Genomic DNA, 13,381 nt, shown 5'->3' on the forward strand with positions numbered 1-13,381 from the left:
AACTTAGTAACTTTTACTTGCACTGATTTTTTTTCTTTTAGTTGTCCTCTTTCATAGACTACTCTTCTTGCTGAGTACATTTGTTTCAATTCTTAATATTTTCCAATCTTGTAATATTCTGCAGAAGAGAGAAGTGAATCACGCAGCTTTTCTCATGAGAAGTGAATCGCAGTTTCTCTTTCTCAACGCGCTACTGATGTCACACCTAAACTCAGGATTGAAGCCCGAGTTGACAGAGAAAGTTGATGATCAGCATCATGGTACCAACAAAGCCTGGTTGGATTGGTTTGGCTTTGACTCTAAACTAATCCCGTAACCCTGAGTTTGTTCAACTACCATGATGGTACAGGCCCCTGGTGTGATTGACACTACACAGTAAAGGAAAGCATTTATTGTTTTCACCCTGTAAGATCAAATGGTTTATGAAAGTGGCCATGATCTCAGAATGTGTTGTTCAATTGAAAACCCACTGCCTGCAACAGATGGAAACTGATGGAGAGTAGTCGAGGTAATCACTGATAGTAACTCTGTGTGTGTGTGTGTGTGTGTGTGTGTGTGTGTGTATTTGGTTCTCAACAAAGTATGCTTACTATTATGTGCTGATTTAGTTCTGTTTACTGAAGTTTTGCCTGTTGAAAAAGTGCACTAGCCGTTCACAATCTGTGACATTCAAGGCTTTATTCATTTTATGGACTAAGTGCTTTTTAGAGAATTCTGATTCTGAAAACTACTGAACAACTACACTGCCAACAAATAAGATTTTATCTGACTGTATGCTGCCCTTAATAGGACAATTGCTATAAATGGAAACATTAAAGTAGGTCTTCTGATGCTTGTGGTTATAGGTATAAATACAATGGACTCTCTGCACGCTAGCTTCTGCATTTAGCCTCATTACCATTCTCTGGTGAAGAGCAGTGCACGGAAGTTAAGAAAACCAAGCAGAATTAAATGTTGAGGAAGTATCACACAACTGGACACCACAATATTGATATGATACACCTTCATGCTAAAGGTAATTAAAACCTTCATATATTTTATTACTAAAATGTTATGTTTTAATGCAACATAGGGTAAAACGGGGCTAAAGGCACACCTTGTGCTTTTCACTCCTCCCATAGTGTATGATTGCAGAAAAAATATATGTGACCATGGACCACAAAACCAGTCTTATGGGTCAATTTTAGATTTATACATCATCTGAAAGCTGAATAACTAAGCTTTCCATTGCTGTATGGATAGGACATTTGTTAGGATAGGACAATATTTGGCCGAGATACAACTATTGAATCTGGAATCTGAGGGTGCAAAAAAATCGAAACATTGAGAAAATCTCCTTTAAAGTTGTGCATTTATGTTTGCGATTGTGCTGCATTCACTCACAAAAATAAATTTTTGATATATTTACGGTAAGAAATGTATCTTCATGGATCATGATCTTTACTTAATATCCTAATGATTTTTGGCATAAAAGAAAAATCGATAATTTTGACCCAAACAATGTATTGTTGGCTATTGCCACGAATATACCCGTGCGACATGTGACTGGTTTTGTGATCCAGGGTCACACATATGTCTTTATTGAACATTGATAGAGCAACATATTTTTTGTGTGTGAAAATAAATCATAAATGTGGTTTGTTTAACCGTATTGGGGACAAATGTGGTCAAAATCATTTTAATTATTATTTTTTAAATACTTTCCTTAATCTGAGAGGTACAAGCTAGTTTGCCGCCTGAACACACACAAAAAATTTACTTGATTCTACATTTTTAAGTGGGTGAAAAAAAACAACTCCTTAATCTCGCCTTCGTGGACAAAAATGGGCAACCATAGGAATGAATGGAAAAAATTTAATTCTGTAATTCAGAGCATTTTTTTTTTTTTTTGTCAAATAAAAATCAATAGATCCAACACAATGCATATCATACATATACACAAATGAAGGGGTGATCCTGTACTCAGAGCCGGATTAACGCAAAGGCAAACTAGGCACGTGCCTAGGGCCCGATTGGCGGGATGGGGCCCGCCCAGACAGAGAAAAAAAAAAAAAATTTTTATTTGGTTAAACCAATTAATGTTTCAGTTTCAAAGCGGTCCGGCTTCTGAAAGTTTGTGTAACGAACGCATCCATCAGGTGCTGCAAAGCAAAAGCCTAAATAGGCACGCAAAGAAGCACAGTAATGCAGGTGTGTGAGTTGTCGTAATCTATTTTGGAGTGATTGCAATGTATTCTAAATATAAACTTGTACTGTAGATCAGCGTAATATCTGGAAATATCATTCACCACTTTAAATTACGAGTTTAAAAGAGCGCGAGCGTCATTAACGTGCCGAGACGCGACGCTTTGAATTTGCGCGTACAATGAATAACATCACGTCGGGAGCTGACTAAAAAAGCTACAAAAGTAAAAGACAAGACGTTTGTATTAAAGTTAAAAAGCCAACACACTACAACATTTTTAAATGTTTCAAATAAAGGATCTCATATCTATAGGTCTATCTTCTAAATTCTGCTGATGATTAGATTATACCCTGACATCCTACTTACGCCAATAATATCAGTTTAGAATAATTTTTTTCTGCTCAGTAGCGATCGCGTCTTTCTCTTCCACTTGATTTGTGTATAGCATATTTAAGGTAACAATGCAATACATATCATATTACTGATATTAATAATATGACAATATCTGCAGTCAATATTGATTAAATGGGAGGTAAAAATCCTGCCCATACCGCAGCTATGAAAAAAAAATGATAAAAGCACTTATGTTCATCTACTGAAGTGGTATTCTGGAACTGTGAATAAATTGAATAAAACATCAAAATAACAACAACAATAACATCTTAATTAAGCAAAAAAGATATTACCTTAGATAAAGTTTGATTAATATGTACAGTAGCCTACCGGTAAAAACTCTGGACCCATTACTATTTGTAATGTTTTTGAAAGAAGATACAGAAAAAAAAAAAAAACAGGAATATTCAGCAAGGATGTGTTAAATATATAAAAAGGGATAGTGAAGACTTTTTTAAAACAACTTTTTAATAATCAAAAAATCCTGAAAAAAGGTTATAAAATAAATATTAAGCACAATTTCTAAAAATTGTTAATAAATCAGAATATTATAAAGTTTTCTGAAGGATCACGTGACACTAAATTCAGTTTTGCATCACAGAAATCAATTTTAAAGTATAGTAAAATAGAAAACCTTAGAAAATAGTAAATTTTAAATTTTAATAATATTTCACTATATTATTTTTCTGTATTTTTGATCAAATAAATCCAGGCTTGATGAGCATATGAGACTTCTTTCAAAAACATTAAAAATAGTAATGTGTCCAAACTTATGTACTGTGTAAGTAAAAATATACTAAATTTAAAATTAAATGTTGTATCAATTAAAAGGTTAGGAATCATATTTGTTTCAAGTGTTTTTTATTGTGGGTGGGGGGCCTCCAACATGAACTTTGCCTAGGCCCTCCTAATGTCTAGAACCGGCCCTGCCTGTACAACATTCTCAGTGTGGCAAACACTCACACACACACACAAAGCATTCAATGAACCTATAACAGAGCTGTTTTTTTTTAATAAAAAGTCACTCACACATACAAAAACAAAGAATTGAATGAGCTTGACGTTTTTTTATTTTTTGGAATGTTCCAATTAACCACCTGTGCACGCGCGCACACACAAACACACACATGCGCACAAGTACATGTAAACAATATAACGTCTCGGTTACGTATGTAACCCTCGTTCCCTGAGTAGGGAACTGAGACGTTACTTCGGATGACGACGAATGGGGTTTCGCTTAGAAAGCCTATCATCTTCGAGTATACAAAACGAGCCAATGGCAAAGAAATGCCATGGGTCTGCGGAATTTGCATAGCGTAACTCCGCCCCACCCTGGGGGTATATAAGGAAGTGCGCTGTCTTCGCTGAGGAGCCGAGACTGAACTCAGGCGTTCCAGCGGTACAGCGGAAGTGGCAGGGAGACGTAACGTCTCCGTTCCCTACTCAGGGAACGAGGGTTACATACGTAACCGAGACGTTCCCTTTCGTTGTCACTCCGAGTTACGTCCGATGACGACGAATGGGGTTCCCAGTGTAATCACGCCACCTCTCGACTGTCTTCCAGTGCCCTGCGTAAGTCTGAGCTCCCTGTCGTGAGACTGGCACGGACGAAGGACTCATACTTAACACAGGAATACCAAGGTACACTGGGAAGCATATCTCAGTGGAAATATGCAATCATGCCCAGCCCGAAGGGGGGGACTTAGAATACACATATGACCCCGAAGGGCTGCATATGGAGAATCACTGGGGTGTCCAGCCGCAGGTGGAATATTTCAACCCCAGGGGTGGCAAGGTGGCTTGCCAAGGGAAAGACACATGCTCAGAGAGACTTACAGTGGAATACACATGTGGGTGTCGCCCAGAGGGGGAACCATGCACATGGAGCTGCCAGTGGCATAACTCTGGCGTTGATGTCGTCAGTGCTGGAGGAGACTCAGGGCTTATTAGGCTCACCTGAGGAAAATATCGCACGTATCCCGTCCATGGAGAGGAATGGCGAGCAAGCGAAGACACCTGAGCAGAATCTATTACCGGCTAGTTGAAGCGAGTACATGAGAAGAAACTGGCTCCACTCGGAGATTATAGAATTTCGCGAATGTATTAGGTGTCGCCCAGCCTGCAGCTCTACAGATGTCTGTTAGCGAGGCGCCATGCGCTAGAGCCCAAGAGGATGCCACACTCCGAGTGGAGTGGGCCGTCACACCAAGGGGGCATGGTCGACCTTGCTGCTGGTATGCCAAAGCAATGGCGTCCACTATCCAGTGAGACAACCTTTGCTTGGAGAGAGCCTTTCCCTTCAGCTTCCCATCATAGCAGACAAAGAGCTGGTCTGAGGTCCTGAAACACTGCGTTCTGTCAACGTAAGCACGGAGTCCGCATACTGGACAGAGCAGTGCCAAGGCTGGGTCTACCTCCTCCAAGGGCAGCGCTTGCAGGTTCACTACCTGATCTCGAAAGGGGGTGGTAGGAACCTTGGGAACATATCCAGGCCGGGGTCTCAGGATCACGTGAGAGATAGCCGGCCCGAATTCCAGGCACGCTTCGTCAACCGAAAAATGCCTGCAGGTCCCCTACCCTCTTGATGGAGGCCAGAGCAACCAGGAGCGCTGTCTTAATTGACAGGAACTTAAGCTCCACTGATTGCAGAGGCTCTGCAGGGAGCGCTCTGCAGGGCAGTTAAAACCACTGAGAGATCCCAAGAGGGTACGAGGGGAGGACGAGGAGGATTCAGTCTCCTCGCTCCCCTCAGGAACCTGATGATCAGGTCGTGCTTTCCCAGAGACTTACCATCAACTGCGTCGTGATGTGCGGCAATGGCGGCAACATACACTTTCAGGGTGGAGGGAGACAGCCTTCGCTCCAACCCTTCTTGCAGGAAGGAAAGCACGACACTGATCGGGCATTTCGTGGGTTCTTGATGTTTTGAAGAACACCAGTTGACGAAGAGGTTCCACTTCAACGCATAGGCATGTCTCGTGGACGATGCTCTAGCGGAAGTGATGGTAGCCACCACCGCTGGTGGTAGGGTACTCAAACCTGCCTCGTCCCGTCCAGATACCACACGTGGAGGTTCCAAAGATCGGGACGAGGGTGCCAAAGGGTGCCCCGTCCCTGAGAAAGCAGGTCCTTCCTCAGGGGAATTGGCCAGGGAGGTGCTGTCGCGAGGAGAACTAGTTCTGAGAACCAGGTGCGGTTGCGCCAATACGGGGCAACCAAAATGACCTGCTCCTCGTCCTCCCTGATCTTGCGCAGGGTCTGCGCAAGGAGGCTCACTGGGGAAACGCATACTTGCGTAGGCCCCGCGGCCAGCTGTGCGCCAGTGCATCCGTGCCGAGCGTGCCCTCGGTCAGGGAATAATACAGGTCGCAGTGGGACGAGTCGTGAGAGGCAAACAGATCTACCTGTGCGTCCCCGAACTGATCCCAAATCAGCTGGACCGACTGGGTCATCGGCTGCCTGGTTCAGGTCTCCCGGGATATAAATGGCTCGAAGCGACCTCAGATGCTTCTGACTCCATATGAGGAGGTGGCGAGCGAGTTGCGACATACGGCGGGAGCGTAGACCACCTTGATGGTTGATGTACGCTACTGTGGCGGTATTGTCCGATCGGACTAGTACGTCACGACCCCTGAGCAACGCACGGAAGCGGTGCAGGGCGAGACATACAGCCAGCAACTCGAGGCAATTGACATGCCAAAGGCGCTGGGGTCCTGTCCAGGAGCCCGCGGCAGCATGTCCATTGCACATGGCGCCCCAGCCCGTGGAGGAGGGCACTCGTTCTAAGGGCACTCCGGCCCGAAGAAAACTGAGGTTCGTCCACGGGGTGAAGGTCTGACGGCAGGTCGGAGTCACTGGGACTCGGAGCGTGCCGTGTTGCCATGCCCACCTCGGGACTCGATCGCGAAGCCAAAGCTGAAGAGGTCTCATATGAAGCAATCCGAGCGCCGTTACTGTGTACCCTGTACCCTTTGTACCCAACCCCAGTGTACCCTTTGGCAGCCGCCTGATCGAGAGGAGGCAAGGCGGAGGAGGTCGCCGAGCGATCGCGGGAACACAAGGGTGCCTTCCAGGACCTCGTGACCTCCTCATGCACGTCCGGGAAGAAAGGCATGGGGGTAGGGTGCTGACGGGGATCAGCGTCCACCCCCAAAAACCAATCGTCCAACCGCGAGCGCACTGGACCAGGTGGCGGGGACCACTCAAGACCAATGGCCGCGGCTTCCCGGGAAAGCATGGCCGTCAGCTCGGGATTCGACTCAGGCAATGCTGGCGCACCCGAAGGTGGCAGCACAGCCGAATTGTGATGCAGCGATCGACATCACATCTTCCTCTGGAGCGCCGAATGAGACCCGCGGCAAGTCAGAGGACTGTACTGCGGGCTCATTCGGAACACTCACGGGTTGCACGGTGCTAGAGGGCGGTGTGGAGTGTGGAATAGTCGGCGCTTTGTTCCACACCGTAACCCTCAGATCACCCTGGCCGCCAGCCGAAGTACCAGCTCTCGCGGAGCTCGTAGATCGGGGTGCGGATGAGGGGACTCTACCATGAAGGTCATTGAGTCTCGATCGCAACCGTGCGATGGGCATGTTCCCGCAATGGGAACATGACTCATCCACAAACGCTGCCTTAGCGTGCTCAATGCCCAAACACACAAGACAGCGATTGTGCCCATCAGAGTCAGAAATGAATAGACCGCAACCAGAAGTGCACGGGCGAGGCATCTTTAAAAAGACGTGCCGCGTACAAGCTCTTTTAGAAAGGAGATTTCTCCACAAGTTTTGAAGCGACCAGGGAGATGAACACACAAACTCTGGCAAATCACTGCACAGATAAGCAGGGAATGTGCACTCGCTGGAACTCGCTGTCACACCAACACCTGGAGAGAGGCTCGTCTCGAAGAGAATAGCGATGAAAACTCAGGATTTGGCTGTGGAGTGAAGTGCTGAACTTGGCTCCGAAGCGAAAACATATCTGCATGTTGCCAGCGCACTTCCTTATATACCCCCAGGGTGGGGCGGAGTTACGCTATGCAAATTCCGCAGACCCATGGCATTTCTTTGCCATTGGCTCGTTTTATATACTCGAAGATGATAGGCTTTCTAAGCGAAACCCCATTCGTCGTCATCCGACATAACTCGGAGTGACAACGAAAGGGATCTATGATTATTGTTTGTTCTTACCTGTTTATTCTTACATAACACTTACTTTTTGGAGTTATTGTTGTTTATTCTTACCTGTTTGGTACCAGTTCGTTTTTTGAGTTATTGAAATTTGATGTGTTTTGTTTGAAATAAATGATAAATGATCTACTACTTTGTCTTTTCCTTATAGCATGGTCATATTTGTCTAAGCATATTTTGGCATCTTTTTATAGTCTCACCTAACACAGATATATATTTTTTTTAAATTACAATTTTAACTTGTGATAAAGTAAAAAACTTGAGAGGTTAAATTCAATATAACAGTGGTTTAGCCAGAGTTTAGCCTATATGCAGCCATTTGGCGCTTTTCCACTGCATGGTACGGTACGGCTCGGTTCGGTACGGCACGCTTTGGCGCTTTTCCACTGCATGGTACGGTACGGCTCGGTTCGGTACGGCTCACTTTTGGCGCATTTCCACTGCATGGTACAGTACGGTACGGCTCGATTCGGCTCGCTTTAAATGGTACCACCTCTGTTGAGGTTCCAAGCGTACCGTACCGATACTAAAATGTGACGTGAAAACACTGCAGATCTCTGATTGGTCAGACAGAATCATCACTACCTGCGTCATTGTATTTACGACACGAGACACTAAACCCGCTAGATTTAAATAGCCAGTAGACAACAGCCAGCGCTGTAGCGCCTGTTTTAAAAGTATTTGCTTTAAAAAAAAAAAGAAAAAAAAAAGAGTATAAACTTCAAAAAAAGAAATGGCTGAATCGTGGTCAGTGGACGAGGTGCAGACGTTCCTCTCGTTGGTTGCCGAGGAGTGGATGGGGAAACACGGAATGAAAAATTCGCATTTAATATGATGATATCATGGCAGTAGAGACGGCAACTATAACGATCAGTCCCACCCACTTTGAAGCGGTACTAACTGCAGTGGAAAAGCAACCGAGCTAAAGCGAACTGAACCGTGCCGTACCGAGTCGAGTTGTACCACGCAGTCGAAAAGCGAAGCGAGCCGAACCGTTCCGCGCCGAGTCGAACCGTACCGAGCCGTACCATGCAGTGGAAAAGCGCCAATTGAGTACTATAGCCATCTAGTGGCTATTGATATTATTGCTTTTTGTTAATTTTATACCAACATAAGACACCAGATGACACCGAAGTCACCACATTTTTAGGTTTTGGCTATCTGAAATTACTGAAATGATTTTTTTGTACTGAAGTTAAAGAAATATTAAATATAACATAAAAATAAGCATAATTTACATAGAAAACAAGGTACTTTTATAGGTAAATAAATTCAAAAATAAAAATAAAAACACCATAAATTGATAGTTTTTATTTTATCGAAGATAGTGATATAACATTTATAAAAAAAATATATATATAAAAAATATATATATATATATATATATATATATATATATATATATATATATATATATATATATATATACGGATCACACCTGAGACCTCTGTGCCCAAATTTGTCCACAAATACAGAATTAAAGGATTAGTTCACTTTTAAAAAAAACCTTTGCTGATAATTTATCCTTTGTCTCAAAATATAGTACATTTTAATTATTCTCATTTGCTACATAAGTCTACAACATTAAATATTAGATCAAATTAGAGCAGAATCAACCTTGCGTTACTGTCCTGCAGCCGAATATCAGACAAATTTCCCCGTTTAACATTAAAAGCGGTTGTTTAGAAAAGTGCTGAGCTGAATTTGTGCCATCTAGTGGTCAATACAGTCAATAGCGCCTTTAGCCCTGTTGTACCCTACTAAAATGTTAGGCAAGGATCTATTTGCAGCTTTTAATCAATACAGGAAGGAAATTAAGGAAAACAAGAAGAATACAATCCAAGGGGAATAACAGTCCTACCAGCTGCACAACAGCTGCAATAGTACTGTATTACAATAATGGCAAATCACTCAATAATGGAATTGACAAAAACAACACTAAAATGCCCAGATGCAGTATGATTAGGGTAGGGTTGAGGGGTTTTAATATTTTTTTTATTTTTATATTGTTTACATTGTAATTTAATCTTTGTTTCTATGTTTGCTTGTAAATTGTTTTTTCTTTCTTTTTTCTTGTTAAGTTTACCGAAATAAACTTTAACTAACTAACGTTTTGCGTCAGATATCAATGCAGAGAGAGAGTATAAAGACAGTAGAGCTGCACGATTAATCTTTAAAATATCTCGATTCAAACACCCACGCAATCTTATTCCTAAATGACAAAAACTTCACACCAGAACACTCAAATCTGTTTGCTGTCGCTGACCCAGAGAGAGCAGTTGTCAATATAAATGAAACAGCTTTACAGGGAGAAACAGGGTTACTCCTTTACATTAGACACAATGTGCTACTTTCACTGACGCACGCACACCCACACACACCCACAAACACACACACATCATTTGCACTCAGAGAGCGGAGATCACGCTGCAACATTCAGGAGCGCAGAAACTGCTTGATGATGTCTTTCCTTCCAGGCAACCTCAACCCTAACCTCAACCTTAAACCTACCCATCCCCTCACTGCCTGGAAGGCGCCATTGGGGGCTAAAAACACCAAACACCGCAGAAACTAGTCAACACTGCCCGTGACTTTCATTAATAAAACAGCGAACACATGCAACTTTCATCCCTCAAAATGGCCATGTTTGAGAGAAAAAAAGTCGAGTACTTTGCATCACTGGACATTACTGTCAGTCATTTACCATTTCTATCGTAAAACAGTATAATATTAAATATTATTTAATATTATTAACTAATATTAAATGATGTGCAACTTCCATCCCACCTCGCATTCTTTCAACATTAAACTGAACTGATGGAATAGGAGCCCTGCTTCTGTGACTGTAAACCCCCACTACTTTGATTTGATTGGCTATCTATTTGGATGGTCGCTGTTAGACCACTAAGGCAGACCAGCCTAAAATGTAACTTTTAAGCCTTTTTTTGTCATCCTAAAAACGGGGGAAAAGAATTGGGGGGACAATTTGGCCATTTCTAATTGTTGACTTATTGTTATTAACGTATAAGACTTGTACCCCTCAATGTAACATATATGGTGGCATACAGCCCTGGGGCTACTTGACTATCCAACATGAAAAACAATATGAAAAAAAGTAGGCTATACTGACATCGAAAAAATGATCCTCTTCATTTTGTGTGTGTAACTATCTCTAGTATAGTGAACAGACATGATTCGAAGTTAAGATGCTTTAATAAAACCAGAAATAACTCCAGGAGAAAAGGGATTAAAAAGGAACAGGAACAATGATGCCCCTCGATAGAAACGGGTTCTTCCTGGCAGCCTGAAACAGAGTGAAAAAACATATAGGGAAAAGCAGTTAGGACTTTGCTTTTAAAAAACAAATAGCCTGCATCAACAAATATGTTTGAGCTGTTTTCCTTTAGCCAGATCATGGGCTTTAGTCTGATGTCTGCATGGTAAGCTGTAGAGCAGTAGCCTATATGCAGCGCTGCTCGCCCCGGTCATCCGTGAAGCGTCACCATTTGTGTTTACCAGTTTAAGGACCGGGTCAGTTTATTTTGCAGCCCCTGCATGAGTGAATTATCGAATCTCTATCTAGCCATATCAACCAATCCAGCACCATCGCCCCGCACAGCACCTGGTAACGTCGTACGTAAGAAGGTATAATTTAAGCAACCTCTTATGGTATAGTTCAGGGAACACGCCTAGAAATGGTAAGTTACCTTTAGATTCTTCGTAGAGAACGGGAAATCCAGCACTGGGTGTGCCAGTCGCATCTTAGCACAGCCGTCTGAGCTAAATGGTGTTTGTTTAAAACTCCCACGATCGCATTCTACTTATAACGTCATCAAACTCTTACTATTGTGCATTACAGCAGTTATTTTTACTTCACCTATAATGCCACATGTTTGTAAAATTATATTGTTCCTTTTTTTCTGGGGAGGCAGAAGTCCAAGATTAAATAAAAAATTCTTCTAATATCTACTGAGCCCTGAATTATGAGGTAAATTACTAAAGGCTGAATACACAACATTACCTTGTTTAAAATCTTTTTATTTTTTGTAAATTGTATTTTCATTTAATTAAGTTGCTATCTTTGCTTGAAAAAGAATGCTACCTTTAAAATGTGATGAACGGCGCAGCATCAGTGTGGCTTAAGGGTATTTACAGTAAGACTGCAAGGTAACAAATCCCTAGATTTTTAGATCTTGAAACCGCCTCCTGGATATTTAAATTGCACTGCCTGAGCTGTAGTTTCATCTTCACAGCTGTGGTCTCTGCCTCCGCTGCCCTCCAAGTCTATCTTGGCTCAGCCTGAGCCAGCTTTGAATGGCTGTTTCCACCTCAGCCTCAGTTATGTGTGCCAGGGCACCATTGCTAAGAACTGTCACTACAAGAGAAAATATTAAGGGGAAAAAAAGCTATCAAGAGAGGGAAGTACCAATTGTACCCACTACCTATGTCACCAATCAACGTATCAGCTACAATAATGTGTGGGGGTGCGTGAAATTTACACCTCCGTGAAGCTGGCACCCCATAAAATGAAATAATCTCCAAAACTATGCCATTCGTTTGTGCTGATTTGTGCCGCAAAAACGAACGTTTGTGCTGGTTTGGTGTTTGAGATATTGAACATTATTTTTTTGGTTGCGTGACATCACTCTCCACCCCATGTCGTTCAGATCGCTCCAACCCGGTGTCATTCGTTTGTGCTCGGTTTGTGCTGGTTGGTGCCGTTAAATCAAACACTGTATCTATTTTCCTTTCGCAGACATACTGTAACAAATTTAATTCGGGAGCTGTGACGTCACTCTCCACCCCATTTCGTCTAAATCGCACAAAAACTGTGTTGTTCGTTCGTGCTCGGTTTGTGCCGATTTGTGCCGTTAAAATGAACATTGTATCTATATCACCTCCTTTAGAAATAACAAATATAATGCACTCTCCACCCCACCTCATCTAAATCGCACAAAACCGGTGTCGTTCGTTTGTGCTCGATTTGTGCCGGTTTGTGCCGTTGAAAGAAACATTGCAACTATAGTATGATCCCCTCTTAAACATAAAAAAGGAAACTTTTTAAGTACAGTTACATAACTGTCCACCCCATATGGTCCAAATCGTTGCAAAACTGTGCCGCTAGTTTGTGCTCGATTTGTGCCGTTACGATGAACATTGTATCTTTTCCCCCTTTCTCACAGTCCGAATCTGACGTTCCCAGACTCCGCCATGGTGAGATGCGCCAGGAGTGTTAAATACCCACTGAATTTCTCTCTTTAGCATCTCTTCTTCAATTGTTGATTGATTCTGCAATGCTTCACGCAACTCCTTTTCAGCTCCTGTGAAGTTTGTTCCACTATCTGAACTGAAACATGACCTCTTCTGCTAATAAATCGGCGTATAGCGTTGACACATATCTGTGTCCAGGGAAGGTGCAACTTCTAAATGAATAGCTCTAATAGTGAGGCAGGTAAAAAGCACACCATCTCTCTTGACCATAGAGCATCCTCTTTTCACTTCAAATGGTCCGAAGTAATCGACTCCAGTATTACTGAATGGTGGTTTGTCTGGCAGCAACTTATCTTCTAGCAAGTCGGCCATTTTTTGCACACCAGTCTTTGCATGTAGTCGTCTGCAG

The 13,381-nt window shown here is 42.8% G+C and overlaps 1 protein-coding gene across 1 annotated transcript in view; it reads left to right on the plus strand.

Annotated features, from left to right (window-relative positions):
* Positions 1-881: 881 nt before the first annotated feature.
* The window catches only part of p2ry13 (purinergic receptor P2Y13), a 34,785-nt gene continuing 22,285 nt past the window's right edge, over positions 882-13,381 (plus strand). Inside the window, exon 1 of the mRNA XM_084127016.1 lies at positions 882-1,015. The gene's annotated coding sequence lies outside the window, so the exon portion shown is untranslated. The remainder of the gene's footprint in view (positions 1,016-13,381) is intronic.

Source organism: Abramis brama, assembly GCF_963993115.1.
Source record: "Abramis brama genome assembly, chromosome: 10".
Taxonomy (NCBI): domain Eukaryota; kingdom Metazoa; phylum Chordata; class Actinopteri; order Cypriniformes; family Leuciscidae; genus Abramis; species Abramis brama.